The sequence below is a fragment of the Pipistrellus kuhlii genome, unplaced genomic scaffold (assembly GCF_014108245.1).
Source record: "Pipistrellus kuhlii isolate mPipKuh1 unplaced genomic scaffold, mPipKuh1.p scaffold_m20_p_12, whole genome shotgun sequence".
NCBI classification, from domain to species: Eukaryota; Metazoa; Chordata; class Mammalia; order Chiroptera; family Vespertilionidae; genus Pipistrellus; species Pipistrellus kuhlii.
The window spans coordinates 51348368-51372429 of NW_023425427.1; the positions used below are offsets into that span (position 1 = coordinate 51348368).

General features: G+C 41.8%; 1 long non-coding RNA gene across 1 annotated transcript; it reads left to right on the top strand.

Annotated features, from left to right (window-relative positions):
- Positions 1-1095: 1095 nt before the first annotated feature.
- On the top strand, positions 1096-22761 carry LOC118716776. Its single transcript, XR_004987245.1, has 3 exons — positions 1096-1106; positions 1202-1204; positions 22633-22761. It is a non-coding gene; the product is annotated as an uncharacterized LOC118716776 (long non-coding RNA).
- Positions 22762-24062: the final 1301 nt, after the last annotated feature.

The following is a 24062-nucleotide window of genomic DNA, read 5'->3' on the forward strand; positions in this document are numbered from 1 at the left end:
CAGGAAGTGTGATGGACCTCTGCCATCCAAGGAAGTCTTCACTCTGGCATGATCACCCAAGAAAGAGCACATAAAACAACAACAACAACAACAACAACATTGGAATAGTTCAGGGAGATGTATCAGAAATAAGATACCTGGATAGCTATACAAAGTAGGAATAAGCAGGCCCCATGTCTGATTGGTCTGCTAACCCAGAGCAGACTGGAAAACCGAAACATTTCACGTTAGAGTTAGAAAAATGGCAAAGGGAATTACTAGGTAGGTTCAAACCCAAAATAGAAATTGCTGAAGAAATATTAAACAAATAAAATTGGATCAAGGAAACATTTCAGTATAAAATAAATAAATCTAACAAGTATGGATAAATCAGAACAAATTTTCTTGCCCACTTGTAGAATATATCAAGTGAAAACAATCAAGTCTAGTTGTTATCAATGACTGATTCTATGGTCATAACTGGGAAATGAATAAAAGTATGTGTTGGTGTATAAAAATGATGAAGAGTTTGGACTCAGAATAAACTAAAAAGGAGAGTTAGCACATCCAAATATTTTTTTTCTTAGAAACAAATAATTGAGCATCATAGCAAGACCTTAAGAACACAACAAAACAGTTTACTTTTTTCATTTTTGTCTTTATATTAACTGGTGTTGAGAAATAAAAAGCTCTTCTTTCTACTGGTTTTCACAGAAATAGCGTATACTTATGTTAAAAAACAAAACAACAAACAGAAAATGAAGCCACTTATGATAAACCCCATGTCACCAAACCAAGATTTAACTTACAGTGTCAGCTCTCCAGAAATGGAATCTTGAACCAGTCAATCAGGAATCACCTGAGCAACACTAGTTAGGTAACCTGCCTGGTAAACCACCATCATCCCCTACTAGAAAGTCATTTTGCAATAACCAACCAGCTATTGCCTAGCATAACTTCCTTGTCCCCGCTATCTTCTTCCTAGAAAATGTTTCTCATTTTGTATAGCTTCTTGGAGCTCCTTTTTATCTGCTAGATTAAATTGAATCAATTTTTGCTCAAATAAACTCTTAAATTTTTTAATATGCCTCAAATTATCTTTCAACACCTTGTATTAAGAAAAGTGTGTACATACTGTAAAAGAAATGAGTGACAGGATGAGTATAGTAATTTGTAAATCATCAACCTATGACTACCAAAAACTGTTATTATTTTTATTCAGAAAGTATGCCAAAGTAAATGTATGCACATATTCCTGACCAAAAGAAAAAAAGAAAAAGAACCTATGCAATATTTCTAAATAAAAATGCAAAACAAACCCTAACTGGTTTGGCTCAGTAGATAGACCGTCGACCTACAGACTGAAAGGTCCCAAGTTTGATTCTGGTCAAGGGCATGTACCTTGGTTGTGGGCACATACCCAGTAAGGAGCTGTGCAGGATGCAGCGTATTGATGTTTCTAACTCTCTATCCCTCTCCCTTCCTCTCTGTAAAATAAATAAATATATATATATATATATATATATATATATATATATGTGTGTGTGTGTGTGTGTGTGTGTGTGTGTGTGTGTGTGTGTTAAAAATGCAAAACAAGGACTAAATGTCTGCCTGCAAAGTAAATGATGGTCAAATTAGAAATTAAGTTTAAGCTCCAAATTAATTTTATTTATTTTTTTAAATATATTTTTTATTGATTTTTTACAGAGAGGAAGGGAGAGAGATAGAGAGTTAGAAACATCTATGGGAGAGAGTCATCGATCAGCTGCCTCCTGCACATCCCCTACTGGGGATATGCCCGCAACCAAGTTACATGCCCTTGACCGAAATTGAACCCAGGACCCTTCAGTCTCCAAGCCAACACTCTATCCATTGAACCAAACCGATTCCGGCAAGCTCCAAATTAATTTAGATCAAGATTCAACAGAGTAATATGCAGATTCAATTCCATGCACTGTGATACATTCTGCACTCTATTGGGGCATGTGTGGATCTTAGGTGGAGGTGGGCTCATGTCCTCATCACTTCTCATTCTGCATTTCCGCACTCACAGACTTCCCAGCACTTTCTCATTGGCCTGGCTCTGGTGCCTGCTTCCTCTTTCTGACTTCTTGTTACTTACACTTGGCTGCTGCCCTCCTCTTCACCCATCAAAGCATCACACTGCAAGGTGAACTTGGACTGAAGGTTTAGAGACATTGTATGGTGACTGGACTACAGCCTAGAATAGTAACAGCTTGAAAGTAAACATCAAGTGTGGCTCTGTGGTTAGAACATTGGCCTGTAGGTTGTGGGTTTGATTCTGGGTCAAGGGCATGTACCTGGGTTGCAGGTTTGATCCCGCCCTGTTGGTGCACATGCGAGAGGCAACCAATCAGGCAACCAATCGATGTGTCTCTCTCATGTTGATGTATCCCACTTCCCCCCCCACACACACACCCCCGCCCCACCCTGTCCATCTCCTTATCTTTTCATCCTCCTCCCACCTTCCCTTCTACTCTCTCTCTAAAAATCAAAGGAAAAATATATTTGGGTGGGGATTTACAAAAATAAAAAAAGGAAGTCAACATCAGATAACACCGCATGAATCTCACTGTATGAATATTCCTTGGCCAGAGTCACCAAAGAATTATGGCTTAAGAGTCATAATTTCCACAAAGCCCAGATTATTACCATGCTATAGACCCACTCTTCAAAGATATATCCCTTCTCATCCACATTTTCCACACTTGAAGGCCTAAGAAGCCTCTATGTCCTCTGTCTTTTTCACAGGAATGATTCAAAATGATGTGACTTTATTACAACTTAGCTTTCAAAACCTTTCCATGTTAGCTCCCAGATGTACCTTTACACACACCACCCCTGAAAATAAACTTTACAGTGTTTTGCTAAATAAAATGGCTGCATAGATACATCTCTACTCTTCCTATAAAATCAAACAGCCTTGAAATTAGTTTTTCTTTACCTTGGGCCAAATAAAATTCTTATTCAGAGTTCCCTCTATCACCAACCATGACGCATTTTAAATAAGAGTAAATTTCTATTTTCTTAGAAGAGGGGCTCACAGGGTTAGTTTAGAAAGCCTGGGAATGCCCGAGAATTTTTTTCTGACCATAGAACCCATAAGAGTGAAGATAAGAAGAGGCCTTAAAGTTTTTCTTACGTTTCATATTTGTGGAGAGCAGTGTAGAAATTTTTAAAAAATGGATTAAAAGAAGAAAAAACATAGGGCAAAACCCCCAAATCTTGGGAAATTTGGTGATATGAAATACAGTTCCTGTAAGGTTTGGAATAAATATGTAGAATTGTGATGGGAGAGACTGCTTTTAGATGCTGCAGTAAAAGGCCATTTGGGGAGATGATTTCTGGCTCATAAAGAGAGCAGGCAAGGGGTCATTTGCAAGGACTTTCGCCTCATTGACTTTTGCTTCCTCCAGGGTTTTTTTTTTTTTTTTTCCCTTGGCTGATCTGTCACCTATGGTTCGTAAGAGAGGAGTTATTTTCACTTTCTCCCTTTTCTGCCTCCCGGCTCTTGGCTCTTTAGGGTGGTGTTTAGCTCCGACAACAGCTGGCTACTGTCAGGTTTGTGTAGGGTTATGAAATACAGCGCTTCGGTGTTTATTTCAGAGGCTTTTGGAAAACACTTGTGTTTGGCTTCGCCTCTGCCTGCCTGGACCTCTGTGTTTATTCATTATGAAAAAAAATAAAATAAAAATAAATGGAAAGGAAAAGGAAAGAGGCTTTCTGTGAGGACCGAAATAGCCTTCAAAGGCAGCTGCTGTATGTGGGGGAAAGCCACTCACATAAGGGAGAGGCTAATGCAATCCGCACCCGCGCTGGCTGGTGGTCTGGAGTCTGGGGAGGATGTCTCAGTATCAGATCATGTTGGTTTCTTTCTGAAGCTTGAGTCCCCCGAAGCTCATCAGCTCACTAGCTTTCCTTCTTAGTCATTTCCATGGTTCCCCTATTGGCCTCCTCTTTGGCTGATTTGTCCAGGTCCTCAGACAATATTACTGAGAAGCAATCCTTGTAGAAAAACCTTAAGAGTTTGAGCCAGACATACATGGGTTCAAATTATAATTCAAGCAAACTATATGAACACATAACCTCTATGTCCATCTGCTCAGCCTCAGTTTCCTCAGGTTTTTTTGCCCATATGTGCTTTCATCCAGGCACAGCAGGAAAGTTACGAAAAGAAGTGTGTTTCTAAAAGATTGGTTGAGAAGAGAATGGTTGCCCCCTTTACCTAGGTTTGTCAATGTTTTCAGTATGTTGAGCCAAGTTTTTCTATGGTTGCAACTTAAAGTAGCATGAATATTTGAGAATGTTCAGAGCCAACCCTTTTGCAAAGGGTGAGAGAGATGGTGGAAACTAGAAGGTTTAGAATGAGACTAGCCTCTGACATCAGAGAGCCCAGAGTTCTATGCCCAGCTCTCACATGGCCTCATTGAAGCTCACTGGACCTCTCCGACTCTATTTTTCCCAAGAAAACAATATTCATTATGTCCACCCCTTAAAGACGTCAGGAAAATTAAATGGAATACATTACATAAGGTTTGTAATTCCGCACACAAAATAAACATCCAATAAATGTTAGTTTCCTTGCATCCACCAACTATGATTTCCTGAGGATTCCTGGCTAAGAAGGTGGTCTCAGAGCTCACCCTAGTTGGACAACTGAGCATCTTCTATGGGGCTAAGAATGAAACCTACAAACGGCCAATTTTTGTATCACATTTCACACCAAGCTGCTTTTCTGTCAAGAACATTGCCCAAAATGCAAAGGAAATGTACAGATGGAATCCCAGCATCGATACAACCTATACAATCACGGACCCTTTGTAGAGAGGGACCAAGAGGGGCTGGCGCAGCAATGGGCAATGTGTATACTCCCCTGGCCAGGGTGCCTAAGACTCACTCTGCACATTTTGCCTTTATTTCCCTCATTTCTCCCTTGGGTGACAGGAGCATGTGGAAGGGAAAAAGAGTTTTAAAAAATAATTGTCACCCCCACCCCGACCACCACCACCAAATGGCACCTGCAGTTGAAGCAACAGAAGCAAAATGGGAAGACAGAGGTTGTTTCCTAATGTCCTTTCTGCTCTTTGCAGAGGACAGCTTTTCAAACCCGAGAGCATGTTTAGCAAAGCCATACTGCCCTCTGTTGGAAAAGCGGCGCACATCTGCTCTGCCAACAGGACCGGCCCTGAGGATGAACTGTAGCACCAGATTAACATTTACAGGGCCCATCCCTCCTAGTCAGAGCAAAAGACAAAGAAAGGAATAACAAGAGTCCTGCACAAAATCAAATACTACGAAGTCCATCCCAGATACAATCCTTTGGGAGATTTTTTTTTTTAAAGGAAACAAAAGAAGTACATTTTGTTAAAACAAACAAAAACAAACAAAAAACTTTTTAGTTTGTAATTTTAATCCTTACCATGATTTCCAAATGTGCTGATGCAGCTCACTGACTCCACTTCCTGCAAGACTTTTGAAAAGGGCCACTTCCTGCTTGCACAGGCCCTGGAGAGATCCTGCTTGGCTGTTGTGGTTGCCCGCTAAAATGCTTCTGTGCCAACTATAAAGGCAAGACAAGAGTGAGATCTCTGTTTGCCATAATGTTGTCTAAGGCTGCCACTCGAGTGCCCTTGATATTACTGTGTAAAAATGGGGAGTGCTTAATTCCTTCCTCATAGTACTTTTAAGCAAAACTAAGTAGACTTAGAGATTCATTTCCAACCACAGGCTGGTATCAATGCCAAGGAACAAATGAAAATATATTTCTCAAGTACAAAGAAACAAACTAGAAAACGTTTCACTGACTAGTGAAGGCACAATAGTAAGGCACAGATCAGTGGCTGAAGGCATTTGGTAAACAAAGAAAAGATAAAAATGAAAGAGAACACACGCAGATGTTATTCACATACTCAAAGAAGCAATGTGGGATCTTCCAGGGAACTACAAAAGAATCTCTCTGGAGAATGAGAATGCATCTGCGGCTATGTTAAAATCCTTAGTGAGCAATCCGAGTGCAGTCAGAGACTCAATTTTAAAATAAACTCACAGCATGCTTTTTATTATACTATACAGTACATGTAATGATCATGTGGATGCCTTCCCCGTTTGTTCGCTTGCTTTGACTCCTGGAAAAGCAAGCCAGACTTCCAAATTAGAGAATAGCCTTCAAACTGGGGTGCATTCGTAGCCACTGAGTTACAGCACCTTTCAGTAATTCCACTGAGTTATAGCACCTCTCAGTAATTCCAAACAACATAAATCCACTGGCGATCTCTCCCAACAGCGAGAACCAAAAATCTATTTACATAAAATATATATGCATAATCTGAAATTCACTTGATGAATAATTTGAACCATTTCAAAATTATGTCCCCAGAATCCAGTGAAACTCGGAGGTAACTGAAGGAGAGAGGATAGTTGAAAAAGATCTAGGCTTCAGAATCACCTGGTTGTCAGCCCTTCGATGCCTGGGCTTCAGAATTCTTAGCCTGTGAATTTAACTCCAGAGGGAGAGGGTCCATCTCTGAATCCTGTCACCTCTCTGAGAGAGGCATTATCTAACACAGTTTAGAAACTTACAGTAGTAACAGCCTTAATCATCTCATCTTATCTGACTTGCTTTTCTTTCCCACAGAGTCCATGCCACCCTTTTCATCTCCATCCTCCATAGTTCCAAATGGAGCACGGGACTTTCTAGGGACATAGCACCCATGTTTTCCTATGAGCAGGCACTTTCCGCTTCTGTTTGCCCCACTACTTTCTGAAACCCACCTGAGGATATGGACCACCTGAGGGCGATTCTTCTTATTTAAGTAACTAGAGCCCAGAGTGGGCTGTGGTGGTGCGGAATGCCTGTGTCCCACCCTGACCAATCAGTGCATTTGCACGCAAATTAATCTGCCATCTTTATTGGGTTAATTTGCATACCCACTCCTAATTGGCTGGTGAGCATTGCAAAGGTGAGGTCAATTTGAATATTTCTCTTTGATTAGTGTAGATTGGCCAATCCAGAGCCAACTGAGACCAGGTATGGGAGATACCTCTGGAGCACATGAAAACCCGGCAATCTAATTGTATTCCCTCCATTTTTATCTATAGCCCTAAATTCAGAGCAGAATTTGGGGCAACCCTTGGAGGCCCTCTTCCCTGGTCATTCCACTGACAATGTAAATCCTGGAACCTCTGGCTGCTCAGAGATCCCTCTGGGGCCGGCCATCTTACAGTTTCACAGCAGCAGATATCATTCTGCTCACCCCTGGCTGAAGGCTGGACAGCTCTCTTTTCCTATCATTACATTTTTGCCTACAGTCACAACTGTAGCTTTGGCCTGGAATCCTTTCTTGCTGTGGCTCTGAGGCCCATGCTTGTTTGTCTGCACGTGGAGATCAGAAATGCATGCTTTGATGGTATGCTTGCCTCCACTGTGTTTATTCGCTGAGACCTCTATGGCCCTCTGTTCCCAGAGAGGCTCCCTGCGGCTCTGCCCAGCCCATTCACACTGCATTGGTGTGGGCCCCCTGCACACCTTTACCTCAGCCAAGTGCCTTTATAATTGCCACCCACTTATGGTCAATCGTCAAGGTCAGAGCACCATGTGACTGGCATACAGCCTCTTGCTGGGGCCACAACAGTTAAAAGCAAACAGCACGGCTATAAAACTCCCCCTGGCCTACTAGAAACCTCTGCAAACTGCCAAGGTCACAATGGCCTGCCTCACCAAAAGCCTTTCTAGAGTATATTTTGCTCCCCTGGTTTCAAATCTTTTAGTTTTAGTTCTCACTGTGCCGGTCAGTTTACCAGGTGTTGGTGTCTCCAAGGGGCCCCCAATACAGAGCCCACCTCTTCCTTGCTCAGGTTCTGAACAAACTGAGAAATAAAACCAAGGAATGACAAATGGCCCACCAAAAGAGCTTTGACTTTTATTATTGATACAGGTCAGATTGGGGAATGTCACTTAACATGAATGCCTAATAGTCTTCCCATTATTGAACCCCAAAATTAGAGAGGCATATCCATCCAAGTACGGCAGGGCTGATCTCCCCTGCCTCTAAGCATAACCTATTTTTTCTTCCCAATTTACCAATCATACAAGTAACTCTATCTCTTCTGAGGCAGAGTGAGTAAAGGAAAAGAAAGAGGATAGCATCTATTGAGAGAAAACTCATTCTCAGGAAAATTAGAGAAGTGTGAGAAGAAAGCACCCTTGTAGCACATGATAATGTGGTAAAATTGTTGAAGCTGTGCGACTCTCCCTCTTGAGGGTGATGTTTCTCCTGGCAGGGCCCGTCTTATTAAATCTTGGATCTTCAGTGTTCAGCACCATGTGGGGCATTCATATATTGATTTATGCCTCACCTTTCAATAGGGTGGAGGACATTTTGAGGTTTGGAAAATAACCTAAAAAGATAAAGGAAAATAAAGGAAGTGAGAATAAGTAGTTAAGATATGCCCTTCAGAAAATAAAGCATGTAAAAATACATGACTTCCAAGATGGAACTATTTTGAGCTGCCATCTAGTTAAAAAAGAAAGCACCTAAACGCTTGCTACTTAGTGTGACCAACCACCATCACTGGGAAGCTGGTAGGTCCAACCTTATCAGGTATCCAAAAAGGAGTGTAGCTGGAAATGTGTGTAAAGCAGAACTAATAACTACTTCTGTGCGAATGTCTGAATATATGATATAAAGTAAGAATGAGACAAGGGAAACTAGAGAGCATTATGCCAAGTGAAATAAGCCAGTCAGTGAAAGACAAATACCACATGATCTCTTTTGTGGAATATAATGAACAACATAAACTGATGAATAAAAATAGATACTGAAGCAGAGAAGCATTGAACAGACTGCCAAACTACAGTGGAGAGGCAAGAGAGGGTAAGGGTGGTGTGGGGGTAAGAGGTCAACGGAAGGACTTGTATGCATGCATGTAAGCATAACCAATGGATACAAGACATGGGGAGTGGGGGGGAAAATGTCAGGGGTAGGGGATACCGGGGGGAGGTCAATGGGGAAAAGAGGAGACATATGTACTACTATTTATAATAATTTAAATAATAAAATAAAATTTAAAAATAAAATAAAATTGATTATGATGTTGGCACAATTATGTGAATATACTAAAAACTGTTGAAGTATACACTTTGAGTAGGTGAATTGTATGATATGTGTTATCTCTCAATAAAGTTGTTTTTTTAAAGAACTATAAAAATTTTTTTTAAAAAGAGAGCAAAAATAAGAGGGAAATATGGCGGAGCCAGACGGAGATAGAATGAGAGGAAAAGAGACTGGGAGGAAGCAGGACCAGACCACGCAGGGCTGTCTGTATGATGCTAGAGTTTGGACTTGATCCAGAGGACAACAATTAGCCATTCAAAGTTTTGTTTGCTGTTGCTGTAGTTGCTTTTAACCAAGGAATAACACAGTTAACCACTTTGGACTTTTCTGCTCTATATCATGATAGAGTTGAGTTATATGTTCTGTGTGTAGAAGCACATACTTTATTTCCAAATCAGGACATTTTTAAGGGTGAGAGAGAACACTTTTTTAAAAATATATATTTTTTATTGATTTTTTACAGACAGGAAGGGAGAGGGATAGAGAGTTAGAAACATCCATGAGAGAGAAACATCAATCAGCTGCCCCCTACACACTTCCTCCTGGGGATGTACTAGCAACCAAGGTACATGCCCTTGACCAGAATCAAACCTGGGACACTTGAGTCCACAGGCCGAGGCTCTATCCACTGAACCAAACTGGTTAGGGCAAGAGAGAGAACGCTTTTAAAATTATCCTATGATAACAGATAACAACCTGGGCTTTCCTTAGCAAACCAGGACTCAGTGGTTCTTACAACCCCCAATCCTCTGGTCCTCTCACCCGTTTCTGTTGACCAGCACCATCATGACCCCACACTGCTCCCTGCTCAACGAAGAAGCAGTGAGTGCCAATCTGCAGAGAGATTCACACAGTTCTCTTTCATTTCATAATCCCTCGCATGCATGTTATAAGCCCATAAAATTCAACTGCCCGTAAAAATCAAAAGCTTGATTATATAAAACTCTCTTTTTTACCACAGCCACTCAGTTTTAACCCCCTTCACTGCATTCCACAAAAGTGTCAGAGTAATTTTAAAAGCAAGTTTAATGCATGGATGTGTTTTAAGCATTTTTGGATGCATGAAGATACCTGTGAATAACGAAATGGGGCACATGGAAATTATTTCTCCATGACTGTTATTTGCAGGTTGAGGTTATTTTGCCTTGATTCATCATAAGACTTCTCCTCACTGTATTTTTGCCCACTTAAGCAAGAGTCCTCTAGGATCAGATATGAGTGGGATTTTTAAAAATATACTTTAATATTGGTGATTTCAAATAAACTATTAAAAGTGAATTTCAAATTCTGATTGGCTTTTATTGCATGTGAATAATAAATACATTGTAGGACTTTCTACCAATAGTTTTTCAATCAGTCAGGAAAAATCCTCCCAAATAATACAACAACACTGTGTAAAGAGTGTGAAATGAATAATGCATATAAAATACAAACAACATATATAAGATAAATAATATATTTATAGAAAGATACAAAAAATAACACTGGTGAGATTCTGAATTTTGATTTCCAGCTTTTCTTTTCAGTATATTAAAAATTATCTGTATCAAGCACAGAGCTCTTTTGCTTTTAAGTTTTGAATAGAAAAGCTGATGCTTCACAAAACACAAAGTTTAATGTGCACATAAATCAGTTTTGATCTTGTTAAAATGCACTCTTATTAATCAGGGGGTGAGGAGCCTAAGATTCTTCATTTCTAAAAATAATCCCAGGTGATGCCATGTTGCCAGTCTAAGGACCACACTTTAAGATCAAAGCCTTAGAACTCTAGCTCTCCCATATGATTGCACCTTAAAATCATTTGGAGAGTTTCAAAAACATCAATGTATGGGTCCCACTGCCAGAGGTTCAATTTAATTGGTCTGGGTTGGGTTCAGGGTTTTTTAATCTCCTAAGAAATATGAAAGCACACCCAATTTTGAGAACCACTGCTACCAAAGTTTGTATTCCAGAAGGTCCAATCCTATTTTTACGCATATAGCATCTGTATTGTAGATATTGCTTACTTAATATGTGTGTCCTGTGTGGTGGCAAGATGTTAGCCTTTGAGGCATGGACCTTTAAGATATGCATCTTTTCCCCACAGTGGTCACTTTTGAGTTCTCTGAAAAAAGGAAAACAACATCACTACTCATAGCTATGGCTCCAAAATGGCTTTTTTGGAGTAAAATCTCTGTGTCGCCAGTGTTCTCTGGAAGCTGAACTCCCACCACCAGTGAAAGGGCCACATTGTCAAAGAAGACAAATTATACACCATGCATATGAAAAGTCCTGTTCCTAGTTCTCTTCTGATATTCAACTTTTACTCATCTTAGAGTCAGCAAATATTATTTCTCTCGCTAGCTGTGCTTCTGACCTTGGACCAGCCACTTAACCTCTCCTCGGCTCACAGAGAAAATGAAAGATGCCATCAAATGGTCCCGCATTCCCTTCCAATTCTCCAATTCTAAATTTCTCTCCTTTACTTCCTCTTTCCCTTTTCCCTAATCCCCATTGTCATCCATGTCATCAGCATCGTCATCCTCTCAAACACTCACCTGTAGAGCAGTGGCCCTCCAACTTCAGTGTGCATCCCAATAATCAGTAGAACCTATGAAAGGATTCAGAGCCCCATCCTGAGCGTCTGGTATAGTTGGTCTGGTCTAGGGCCTGAGAATTTACATTTCTAACAAGTTCCCAGGTGATGATTGTGGTGGTGGTCTAATCCACACTTGGCAAACTACTACTGAAAGTGTTCACAGAAGCAAACTGAGAATGCTTTGCCTCGGGGAATGATTGCCATGGTGTGGGGAAGAAATGGACACAATTCCAGAAAGCACATTGCCCAAGGGATACGAAGGATTTTGTACTTGCGTGCTTTTAAAAAACTCTGTCTGACCTACAATACAGATAAATCTACTTCCAGGAAAATATCTTTGCTCGGCATTACCTGCATGTAACTCGGTACCAACTATAAGAAGACATGATAACATTGCTCCCCAATTCCAAATAAAAACAGGCTGAAATGAAGCACCGTTTTTCTCAATTTGATGAATTAACTCATTGCAAAACATGCTTAGGCTGGAGAAAGGATGAATAAGAAAACTAACATTCAAACAAAATCAATCCAACAGCACTGTAGGTTAACTTAAAACACTTTCTCATTATTTAGTTATAAATTACCTCCAGGAACTGAGGAATAATATCCAGGACCTGTCCATTCCTCCTTGAAGTGTATTATTCAGACTATTTAGTTACCAGTTACCTGACTATCAAGCTTTCCTAGTGAGACATTATGATGAAAATGTTCCTTTCTAAATTTTATTTTAATTTTTTATATTGAGAGGAAACTTTACACCAACCATTTCTGTGTGAAACAATTATTTTATGTTGACCTGTAGAATATATTAAAAAATAATGCACACACATGCATGCATATAATTTATACACACACTAGAGGCCCAGTGCATGAATTCGAGCTTGGGTAGGACCCCTAGTCCTCACCAGTGATTGGGGTTAATCGTGGCTGGCCGGCTGGCCAGACCAGTGGACTATGGAAGGTTGGCCAACTGCAGGAAGTTGGCTGTGGGAGGGCATTGACCTCCAGGGGGCAACTCCTGCATTGAGTGTCTTCCCCTAGTGGTCAGTGCACATCATAGCAACTGGTTGACTGGTTGTTTGGTCAACTGATCATATATATAATATTATATATATTAGAAGTCCAGTGCACAACATTTGTGTCCAGGTACTGACCCTAGGCCTGGACTGCAATCACAGCCATCTTCCCCGGCTGCCCACAGCTGGCCCCATCCCACACTGACACCCACCCTCAGACCCCCCTTTGCCATTGGGCGATTGGAGCCTGCCAGCCAGGGAAAGGGACCAAGAAGTGGTCAGTGCACCTCATAGTGACTGGTCAAGTGGTCATTTTGGTCGTTCTGCCATAAGGGTCAATTTGCATATAACCCTTTTATTATATAGGATAGAGGCCCAGTGCACAGGTGGGGGCAGGTGGCCTGTTCTTATGGGGGCCCCAAATCAGGGTGGGCGTCGCTTCTGGGGTTGGAGCCAGCATGGACAGGGGGCCACAGGCAGTTTGTAGGCTGGCCATGCCCCTAATCGAGGTGGGGGTTCCTGCTGGGGGGTAGGGCTGGTCAAGGCAAAGGGCCACAGTTATTCTGGTCTTTCTACCTTTTTGGACACTGGGCTTTTATTATATAGGATAAATTATGTTGATATGTGCATGAGATGAAAATATACACATATATGCCTGCATGTTTGCACACATATTGTTCTTCCAAGAAATCACCACGGGTTGAAAATAAAATAGCTGAGGGTCTTGCTTCTATTTCCTATAGTAGTGGGTGTCTGCATATTAAAGTCTCCCCAGGAACATGCAGGAAGCAGGAGATCACACTGGCAGTGCTGACTCGGCATCAATCTGACAACTGCTGCTTGATTTGTGCAGGGACTTGTTCCATGTCATGCTTCATATTCACCTATTTTAAAGATCTATGTTATTAATATTCCTCATTAGGTCATTGTAATCAACACTGTTTTCTTTAATAGAAAATGACTTTAAAATAGCATAAAATCCTCAAAACAGTTTAGATGAAAGTAAAATGAAGTAGTGTGAAAATGGCTTGGGTCTTTTTATTATTATTTTAAAGGAGGATATTAAAATGTACACCCTGAAGCTTTATCAAATGTTTTGGAGATGCTTTGTACCTCTGTTCAGTAGTCATAAATTTGAGGATTCCATGCTGCTTCCACCATGGGCATTTTTTCAGCAACTTTATATGAAGAAGAGGGATTTTTGAGTTGCGTTGTCATGGTAACCCTATAGTCAGGTTGAAAAGCTTTATTGAATGTTTTGGGTATTTTCTCCATTTTAATTTAGTAGATTTCGATGTTCAAATGTTTAAATATACTACTTCAACTTTGATAGGGTTGTTTGGCTTTCTGTATTTGTGTATATATATATATATATATATATATATATATATATATATATATATTCTGTTTAAGTGCTTAGGTATCACAGGAAAGAAAATATGCTAAGTATGATTTTTCTTTCTCTTTCTCTGGCCCTGCTGGTATATAAGATTTTTCATGTATGAAAAGCAAAGTAAGATATACAGCTAGAGTATCAGATATAGAAAAATAGATATGCTTTTACTTATATCTCAAAATATTTCAGGCCTTAATGTATGCCTGAAAACACCATAATTTTTCCTGTATTACATTATTCATTAAAAAAGATGGAGGTGCTATGCAGGGACAAGGGTTGATAGGGATGAGAGTGGATAGACTAGTGATATGGGGAAGTCACAGTAAATCAAATAGGTGATCCTAACTAGTTGTCCTTTTTATAAAGACTCCTTGCTGTTGTCCAACATTTCTGAATACATTTTTCTAGGAAATGCATGTGTCCCTTCGAGGGTGAAAGGGAGTTCCAAGGTAAAAGGAACTTGGTTGACCCTGGCTATGTAACTCAGTTGGTTAGAGCATCATCCTGATAAGCCAAGGTTGCAGGTTTGATCCCTAGTCAGGAACAAGAATCAAAGCAACCAATGAATGCATAAATAAGTAGAATAACAAATTGATCTCTCTCTCTCTCTCTCTCTCTCTCTCTCTCTCTCTCTCTCTCTCTCTCTCTCTCTCTGTCTCATGCATGTGCACTCACACAGAAATCAATCAATAAAAATATTTTTTAAAAAGATTTTAATGGTGAATGGGAGTTTCAATGTAAAAGGGACTTAGCTGTTAAATATGTTAGGATGCCACTGGTTAGATTAAAAAAAAAATTTAATATGCTTCTGTGCATTGCGATGTTTTTGAAGGATCAAATAGTGGTACCCAAATACTTTGATCAGGTGCCTTAAGGGTAGGCCACCTACTCAATACCCTTTGGGAAATGGTGCTAATATATTTCTAATAGGTTTCTACACTTCGAAATGTCAACAGAATAGAAAGAATTCGTGAGTGGGTCAGCAAAGTGATACTTATGTCATACTGTGTCTATACCTGCAGAATACACTTGAAGAGGAAGGTCTCTCAAAACAAGACCAGAGCTCATGTTAGGGAAATTACAGACCCTTTGCCAATAGGCTTTCCATCTACTATACAATCATCTCTACTCACGTACACTCAAGTAATTGAGAGCAGCAAGCCTCCCAGAGGGAACTCTGGGAAGGATAGGAGATGTGTATGGAACTTAACCTGGAATTCTGCCATGAGAATGATTTTATGGAAGAAGACTCATTAAGTAGAGGGAGGCAAATACATGAGATTGAACTCTTAAGGTTTCCCTCTTATGAATGCTGCCAGTTTCCTTACTCACATATTTTAATCAGCAATTTCAGCCTTTTGTGGTAATAGGAGCCTAGAGAGTAATTTTCAATTAAATACAATTTTCTTTGAAATTTTGAAAGAAATAATAACTTAGGCTGATGCTTATACCTTTAGGACTATGATCATGGAAACAAGTTTTTCTGTGTGGTTGCAAAACATTTAGAAACCATTGCCTGCATCGTTTCAAGATGCAGTGCTTCAGACTTACTCTGTGTTGAAACCCCATAATAAGGACAAGTTCATTATGATGACAATGAGATTAGTTAGTACTAATCACATTTAACCCTATTTTCCATTCTCTCTGCCCAGCAGGGTTATTTTATAAATACAGCCCCAAATAAAATGCATAAATGGAGGTGTTGGTGATTCATATCATAGAAGGCAAATAATATTTTTATTTACATCCACATTTGTTAGCCATATTCTTCCTGATTTCATCTTCCAGCTCTCAACCAGCATCTTCCTCCCCATTACATGACAAAACTCAAGGAAGGAGCAGGAAAGTAGCTGAAGGAAGAAGCCGAAAGGCCACTCTCAGTCTGAGCATGGCCCTTTCACACTCCAGCACCCATGGCTTTGTTGAGGGGAAGGAGAGCTCTCCATGACAGAATCCATTTCCTGGCTGAACTGCTAGTTGCTGAGTGCTTCAGTGTCTGAACTCTGCAAATAAATTGTCATACTCTTACCCCAACGCTCATTAGTCGAATCTGAAGAATGTGTGTGTTCACATAATACAGCTGTCTTCAGTCTCTTTGTCTGATTGATTTTTCCATCACAGTCCGTTAAGGAAGGCAACCTCAGTGGCTGTCCTTGGTGTTCAAGCCAGATCCCCTTTCCCAGGCTGGCAACTCATTCCCCAAGTGCTGTGGGTATCTGTTGTTAACACCCACAACTGCCCTTTCTTTGGAGAATGTCCTCCAGGTTCATCCATGTTGTCAACATGGCAGGATTTTTTTTAAGGTTAAATATTTCATTATCTTATATAACAGATTTTCTTTATCAGTTCATCTGTTGATGGATATTAAGTTTGTTTCCATATCTTGACCATTGTGCATAATGAAGCAATTAACATAGTAGTATTAATACATATCTTCAAAATCCTGATTTCAATTATTTTTAGACAAATACACAAAAGAAAAATTGTTTAGTCATATGGTAGTTCTGTTTTTAAATTTTTGTTGTAACTTATTGAATTCTACCAGTTTTTCTTAAATGTGTAAATCAAGAGCCGTAGCAGGAATAGAGATTCAGAGATAGAATTGGTGTCCTTAAAACGTTATCTATAATATCCCTGGCTGGTGGCTAAGTTGGTTGGAGCATTGTCCTGTACACCAAAAAGTTGTGGTTTGATTCCTGACCAGGGCATATACCTAGATTGCAGATTTGATCCCTTGTCAGGGTAGGTACAAGAGGCAACCTATTGATGTTTCTCTCTCACATGGATGGTTCTCTCTCTCTCTCTCTCTCTCTCTCTCTCTCTCTCTCTCTCTCTCTCTCTCTCTCTTTATTTCTTCTTCCCCACTCTCTCTTTCTCTCTATCCCTCTCAAACCAACTTTAAAAATATCCTCAAGTGAGGATAAAAAAGAAAACAAAATCAATAGGTTGAATTGGTATTCTTAAAAAGTAATCAACAATAACTCATATGTATTTAGCCTTTTCTGTGGTTCTGTTGAAGTGTATAACTTGTATAACTCTTTATTTTCATATCCTTGAAGTTGTGAGACTACCAATATTATAAAGATGATATTTGATGCTAAGCCACAGAGTAAAGAGAGAGAAAGGTTATAAGAAATGACAAGAAAGGGAAAAATAAAAATCTAACCACAAGACTTTCTGGAAATTTCTCTTTAATTAGAGATCCTTAAAATTTAATTTGTGCATAATTGCTTTACATTTAGAAATATGCCCTCCCATTTCACTATGGATTTCTGGAAATCCAACAATCATGATACATCCTGAGAATTGTTTTAAAAATGTTCACAAATTTATCTGCCACACCTGATCCTTGCTCATCCTCCACATCCAATAAAACATTTATAAGGCTCTTGAACATCCTTCTCTTTATATCCATCAACAATATTTAGTGGAGACAAAGCAGAATACTTGGCTTCTAGTAGATTTTATGACTCTTTGAATATGATGAATTCACATAACAATTTTGTCCAGAAACTATGGACTCAAATACCAACTCCATTCAAAAACAGAGAGAGAGGAAAAGAGTGTTCAACTCTTATGCATAGAGTCCTAAGAGTATTTTTTTATGGAGCCTAATTTATGAACTTATAATTGAATAGTGGGCTTCATGTTTTAATTATGATTTTGAAAAGGCCCTAGCAGTAGACTAGCTCTGACAGTTTGGTTGACATGGTGTGGGCTTAAGAGAACAGATATTTATACTAGTACAGGCTGTGTCAATCACCCAGTGCATGCCATTTCAATGGCCTGTTCCAATCAGGGACAGCATTCAAAAGTATAGCAATTAGAATAAGGAGATGAAAAGCTCTGGGGACACTAGGATGGAAGTCAGCAGCCAGATGAGCCTTCAGAGAGAGCACACAATGTCACCTTCATAACAGGCTATTTTAATACTGACAAGGCAAACTGTAGTCCTTTAAAATGGGGCCACATAGCTTACTGAAATGGAGAAGAAAGAGCTAATTTAACAAAAATCAAGGGGGTCACATATTTCCCAAGGAATTTTGGGATTCAACTCTAATTTCACTATTATTTATGACAATAACTTCTTAACTTGAATTGAACTGCTCAGTAATACATACATGACATTATTTGATCTTATAACATAATAACTGCTGGATGCTGAGGGTAGAAAAGCTCAACCCATTCATATATTCTGCAGGCATTAATTAGACTCATTGCTGTCCCTTTTTTTGCCAGCATTTAGTGAAGAAAGTAGTTAAGAAAAAGGTCATAGCTGAAACCGGTTTGGCTCAGTGGATACAGTGTCGGCATTGCGGACTGAAAGATCCCAGGTTCGATTCCGGTCAAGGGCATGTACCTTGGTTGGGGGCACATCCCCAGTAGGGGATGTGCAAGAGGCAGCTGGTCCATGTTTCTCATCGATGTTTCTAACTCTCTATCCCTCACTCTTCCTTTCTGTAAAAAAAAAAAAAAAAAAAAAAAAAAAAAAAAAAAAAAAAAAAAAAAAAAAAAAAAAAAAAAAAAAAAAAAATCGATAAAATATATTTTTAAAAAAAGAAAAAGGTCATAGTTTAAAAGTGTCATATTTATAGTCAGAACATATATGTATACTATAATAGTATATCTTGATTACATTTATTCTAGATTTGAAATCTTGAACAAGATTCCAAATCTCAGATCGTTTACTAAAAGTGCAACAATAACAAAGGGTCATTGTCCAAATCATTTGATGTCAGGCATATCAATCTATATAAAAGCCTAAGTGACCATCCCAACTGAAAGGACAACCAAACAGGCTGCGTGGGGCCACCAGGCTGGCAGGGGGGTTGGATTCAGCTGCAGTGTAGGCATAAACCTGGGGTAGCAGAAACTGCCCACACTCCATGTCCACACCCCCAGCCCTGGCCTGGGGTGTGAACATGACAGAAAACCTCCCTGGCCGCTACCCTGAACTCCCCCCCCCCTCCCCCCAGCAGTGACCTCACAGCCTGATGACAGAGCCCAACAGTCCTGGAACCCGTAGCCAGGCAGCCGTGTTCTGAAGCAGCCCCTGTGCCCTGCCAGAGACAGCCTCGCCAGCATGCTGTGCTGTGTGCCGCTGCCCCGCCGCAGGGAAGGGCCCAGAGCCCACAGGGAAGGCTTCTTCCTCCGCTGCCTTAGCTGCCTCCGCACTCAGCCCCGCACTCAGCCCCGCACCCAGCCCCGCACCCAGCCCCGCACCCAGCCCCGACGCCCCTGGTTCTGGCACTTTGCTCGGACAAACCCAGAGGTAACACAGGGAGGCCCAGGGCGGGTTTCTCAGAGCCAGCCCATCACCGTCATGGCCCTCCCCAGCCCCATGTCCCCTCCACTTGTGTGTGTGTGTGTGTGTGTGTGTGTGTGTGTGTGTGTGTGTGTGTGTGTGTTTGATGGTAGGGGATTAGGTGGTTGATTGTGGAGGGCCTGGCCTGAGCAGGTGCAGGCTGAGGTTGTGGGGTCAGAAGCCTGTGGGTCTGTCATGCTCACCCCCAGGTCAAGGCTATAGGTGGACACGGAGTGTGGGCACCTCCCTCTGCCCGAGGTTTAGGCTGATCCTGGAGGGGCACCTCCTTCCCCCTATTCCACCCCTCCCCGGGTGGAGGTCTGTGCAGACTCAGGGCTGGGCCTGATCCCAGAGCAGCAGGGACCAGGGCCTGGCGGGCGGGAGGCATCCGCACTGGCTGATGGTCACTGTCCTTGCAGCGCCCAACCCAGATGATGGAGGAGCAGCAGATGCTGGACGGAGACCCCCGCCCCATGGGAACGAATGAGGGCCAGAGCAGGCCTACAGAGCGTGCAGCCAGCTGGGAGCCAGGGGAACCAGGGCCTGTGGATGGCAGGACAAGGTCTCCTCCCAGGAAGCGGTCCAGGGCCCACGCTCTTCCCCACCCAAAGCCACTCAGGTTCCACCGCCAGTTGCTCACTCCCCGCCTGGATCACAGTGGCCACCTCCAAACAGCCAGGCCCAGGGACCTGGAGCGCAGGGCGGATGAGCCCATGGGTGAGATGTTGGAGGGAGTATGGATGGGTGGGGAGTGGAGGTGATGTGAGCTGATGGACAGGGGTCAGTGCCATCTCACAGGGAGCTCCCAGAGGCCAGAGGAAAATAAAGACTGGCCTCAGACCACCCATCTGCTGGCAGCCTGTTGGGGGGATGTCCTGGGCTGAGGATGTGCTCTGTCCTTGGGGGGGCACCTGGAAATACCAGCTCATGTGTGATCTGTTCTCTCACACCTGCAACACCAGCCCAGGAGGCAGAGCGAGCTGCTGCTGCTGTACCAGGAGCCAAACATGATAAGGGGTGCCAGATGGACACTGATCTGTTTGCACCTCCATCCCCAGAGGTCATGTCACCTTGGAAACCTGCTCCAGCTGCTCCTCTGAAGCCTCCTTTGTCCCAGACAGCATATCCTACTTTAAAGAAGATCTTAGCATACTTGTCCTGGTTATTTACTCCCCCATGCGAACCAGAGTTAGTGATACCCTTCTACCTAATTATCTTTTCGCTTGTTGTAGGTATCATGTTATTATGTTACGCAGTGTATGATGTATTTTTTGTTACATTCTAAATAAAATATTATTTTATATTTTAAATTTTGCCATTCCAGAGCATGAAATATATTTATGATGTGGTGCAACGAACATCACTATCTAGAAAGTTCCAATAGGAAACCCTGCCCTAAAGTCCTTGCTTCCAACCCTCCTGCCATGACAATCCCTGCTCTGTTCTCTGCCTCTGCTCCTTTACTGATTCTGGACGTTTCCCTAAATGGTATCTTATAATCGGTAAGATTACACACACACACACAGACACACACAGTCATACACACAGAGAGACACACTCACACACACATACACACAAAAACACACATATCTTTTAAATCTGAAATAGCAGTTTTGTTACATGAACTGGCAACCCAAGATTTATTAAGCCTCTCCTGGAACATCAGGATTTCTGCTTTTTATTCCAAAACTAGAGGCCTGGTGCCCATATTCCTGCATCGGAGGGATCTGGCCCGGCTTCCACAATCAGAGCCAGTCTGCCTGGCTGTGGGGGAGGGAATGAGGGATTTTGGTGCGCTGGCCCAGTTCCCTGGTCGAATGCCTAGTCAAACTCCCAGTTTAGGAGACAATTTATGTATTAGCCTTTTATAATATAGGAATATGCTAAATGGAATGTCTATGTCCATAAACCTATACTTAGGACATGGGCCTAAAGTGGAGAGCACCAGAGCCAGGGGAAAGATTTCACAGAACATCTGGCTGTGAAAATCAGCCAGGACTTCAGCCACTGGGTAAGAGGGGCATCTACTAGAACCACAGGTAACTGCAGTCTTAAGTGGCCAGCACACAGAATCCCCCATGTGGTCACTCACTCTGGGCTCTGCTGGGGCAAATGTAGCTCATAGCAGACTGTAGTCAAAGAGGAAGAGACTGGGTTGAACGGCTTTAGGGTGAAAACTGGACGGAGAGATGGCAAAGTTACTTCATGTGCTGAGTCCATCTCTCACACCACCCACAGACCACATCATACATGGATTGAGCACTCTTCTCCAAAAAGCATCAGCCTGGGTGAATATATTAGCCTCGCCCTCCCGACTTCCTGTGACCCAACCCTGCAGAGCTCGCACTCTGAAGAGGTGTCTCTGGGCTGGGACCACACAGCGCTTGAAAGGCAGTCCATCTTGGAAAGCTCTCGAGGATTTTCAGGCTGACTCCGGGTGGCGAAGGCACACAGGGAGAGACTGAGTTGTGTGGCTCTGGTCTGTGAGCAGTTTTTCCCTTACAAACCAGACCAGTGCAGCCATTTCTGTGAAGAGCCTTCTCTCCTCAGGTCCACATATTAGTCTGTTTCAACCTGATAACCCCTTCTGGCCTTACCCTGAGGACCTACTGAGCCCTTCCCCTACCACAAGTTCAGCAGGCCCTAGGCAGGTGGCAGCTGCCTTTGGTGCAGCCTGAGATATTTGCAGAGTAGCCCCGGATACAGTGCTGGTGCACAGTTTGAATCTGTGAACACCACGGCTAAATATCACTGGCCCCTACAGGGTTCTACCTCCCATAACTCACATACCACCAGGGGCTCTTCCAGAGACTGGGTCTTACAGGCAGAAAGAATGTGGAATGGATCTCAGGGTCCCCAGGCCTTTTGCTGGCCTGCCCCCGTGCTCAGTTAAGGACGGAACCTGAGCTGAGTATGCAGCTTGGATCTTCTCATATGACACAGGCCCAAGAAGGCAACCTCAAATGTTGGGTTGCTTTGGAGCTCTAAAGAGTTAGCCCTGGGCCAGTTAAAGACAGCATCTGACATTGAACTACACTGGAGTCTCTCGCAAAGGACCCTGAGCCCACACACGTGATGGTGGTTTTCACACCATTTCAGAGCTTGATCTAAGTAGCTCTGCAAGCAGCACACACAAAAAGAGAGCTTGTCCGGTACCAGACAATGCTAGATGAACTCTGCTTCATGATGTCAGCCCTTATCAGAAACTCTTACTATGGGATTAGGGTCTGTGGGAACCATGCCAGGCCCCTGGATAGTCAAGGCCAGTGGGAGCACAGAGGCCATGGTATCAATATGCCAGAATGGCCAAAGGCTGCTCTGGGCATGTGCCTAAATGGGATATTCAAGGACTCAAATCCTGGGAATCCCAACTGGGCCAACATCAGGTACAAGGACACAAGATACACTATGCCCTTCAGTAGCCAATATGATTGCTATAACTATTGGTACAAAGCCTTCTTTGTCTACCGTATTTTCTGGCGTATAAGATGACCCCCTAATTTTACAGTTAAAACATAGGTCTATGCCTATATTCGCTGTATAAGACTACCCCCCACTTCTGAGGCAACACCAGTTCTTTTTTTTTAATAGACAGCCTCTCTGACTCTGGCCAATCTGAGCAGGCTTTTTACTAGAACACAGTGTAGCTTAGGGTTCAGAACATGTAAACTGTGTTCTAGTAAAAAGCTTGCTCAGAATGGCCAGAGTCAGAGAGGCGGTTTATTAAAAAAAAAACACAAAAAAAAACTGGTGTTGCCTCGGAAGTGAGGGGTAGTCTTATACAGCGAATATAGGCCTAAACCTATGATTTAACTGTAAAATTAGGGGGTCGTTTTATATGCCGAAAATACGGTATTTGTTTTTGCTTTTTCTTTCCTCTTGCCTTAAGGATGTCTTTGAAGTCCAATTTTCTAGTTTGGCTCTCATATCCTGCTTATTCTCTAGGCTAAAGGGTTAGTAAAAGTTAGTAAACAAAAATCCGGGCCATTGAAACTTATTTCTTTGGAAAATTTCTAGGGTTTAGACAGATTCTATAACAATGTTATTTTTTGTATTACATTTTGAGCAATATTCTGAAATTTCAACTTGGTACCATAGTTCCTTAAACACATTTTAATTCCCCACTTAAAAAATATTTTTATATAGAGTGTCATACATAGAATTTCTTTAGGCAATCTCAAAGGACCCAGTTTACCTAGTCTAGACACAAGAATATATTCACCAAAGTGCCAATACAGATAGAAAATATCTGACAGGTTTTTTAATTTGCAAATTATAAGAAAAACAATTATTTTGAATGACTAAAATTACATGTTGCCATGAGAAGTATACCCTTTGTTGGATGATTCACACACAGGTGTCTTTGTGAGATTGGATTAAAATTTACCAACTCTGCTTAATCGTTTCTAAAAGGAAGAGATATCCCTATTGTCTGCATGTGAGTTGCTATGCTTCCAAGTAAGAGGAGGGTGCTTCCCCATCTCCTTTGCAGGACTGGCCATGCCGCTTTGAGGTGGATGATGGGCACTCGTCATGTATGCCATACCCAAACAGAAAGGTTACATGTGCTTCCTTTTTGTTTGTTTCTGTCTGTTTTGGGGGTGGGGGGTGTTTGTTTGTTGTGTTGTTGTTTTTCGGTCCTACATTTTTGCCC